The sequence below is a fragment of the Poecilia latipinna genome, unplaced genomic scaffold, assembly GCF_001443285.1.
Source record: "Poecilia latipinna isolate Pla-1442-1.1 unplaced genomic scaffold, P_latipinna-1.0 Scaffold1034, whole genome shotgun sequence".
NCBI lineage: Eukaryota > Metazoa > Chordata > Actinopteri > Cyprinodontiformes > Poeciliidae > Poecilia > Poecilia latipinna.
The window spans coordinates 277,415-278,888 of NW_015113650.1; positions in this window are offsets into that span (position 1 = coordinate 277,415).

Sequence of the window (1,474 nt, forward strand, 5' to 3'; positions counted from 1 at the left end):
AATATCACAGAGATTAGATATATACTTCATTACACTTTGGACACTCTAAAAGTAACCACACTACCTTCATTCAGCACCAGGGGGCGCTGAATGTTCCAGGGTTCTGAACAGGTTAGAACCGCCCCTGAAGGAAATGACTGTGAAACCAGTAAAGATGGCAGCGTGCAACACATTTACTCCAGTAACCAGTAACCACCTTCACAGACCATCTACAACCCGCCCACCATATGAACATGAATTATTTTTATCACCAGCCGTTTTTCTCTCCTTATTTGGAGTCTTTTCAGACCCAAACGGTCCAGTCAAAGCCCCAGAAGCTCTCGTCTGATAACAGAAGCAGAAGTAGTCAGTTTCAGTGGTTTGCATCGTCACTCTGCAGATCTGCAGCATGAAATGTTCCTGTGAAGTCGACTTCATTTACACTTATATATGTTATAAAACTGTCTAATGCAAAACTTCAGATCCAAAAACAAGAAACTGAAAAGTTGAAAAGTTTACAGCAGAAAAATGAAGCAAGAATTAAAGCAGCTCTCAAAAATGAGACTAGTTACTTAATAAAAGGCAGTAATATAAAACACATTAAATTTTATGAATGACTTCCTCATTGTAGTTGTCATCTCCTGCATTGCCTGGTTGTCTTGTTTTTGTTTAACGTGAATATAATCGTCTTCAGATGAATCTGTCCATCATGGCGGTTCAGGTGAGACAGTAAACTTTAAACTCAACTTTTTCTGTGTTATTTTCTCATAAACTATCAGAAGTTCATCTTCCTGCAGACGTCGGCTGGTTTCTGATCGTTTCTCTGCTTCTGTTTCCTGGTCATAATTTTAGAAGCTGATCGTTTTTCTTCCTGTGATGAAATTTGACTTTAGGCTGATAGAGACGAGAAGCTGATCAGTTCCTCTGTTCAGGTTTAAACACATCAGCATGATTTATATTTAGTTATTATTCATTATTTAGTTATTAGCTGCTGAGAGGAGATAAAACCTGATGCTGTTTATGTAATATATTTAAATGCATGAACATCTGTAAAATAATCCCCATTTGGACACTGAATTCATTATTATTACTTGTTTCTTCAAACTCTAATGTCAAAATAACATTAACTGAGATCTAAAATGGAGACCAGGAAATCTTCATTAGGAAACATTTTGTGATCTGAAAATCTTACAGAAACAAAAACATATGAATATAATCAACATTTCCTGTTTCTGGTTTGGTTTTCTTCTGTTTACCCTGGGATATCGTGATGTCGCTGTAAGTGATGTCATCGTCTCCTCTTCCTCCTTTGTTACCTGAAATGAATCCAAAGTTACCAGGAAGTTGTTTTAAAAACATCTGAAAAGTTTAAATGAATGAAATCATGAGATTTAACTAAGAGTTTGTCTTGCCTTAGGTTTGCTGTACAAATACACGACCAGTTCAACCAGTAAAAACAGGAAAACCAAAACACAGAGAGATGCGATGGGAAGCA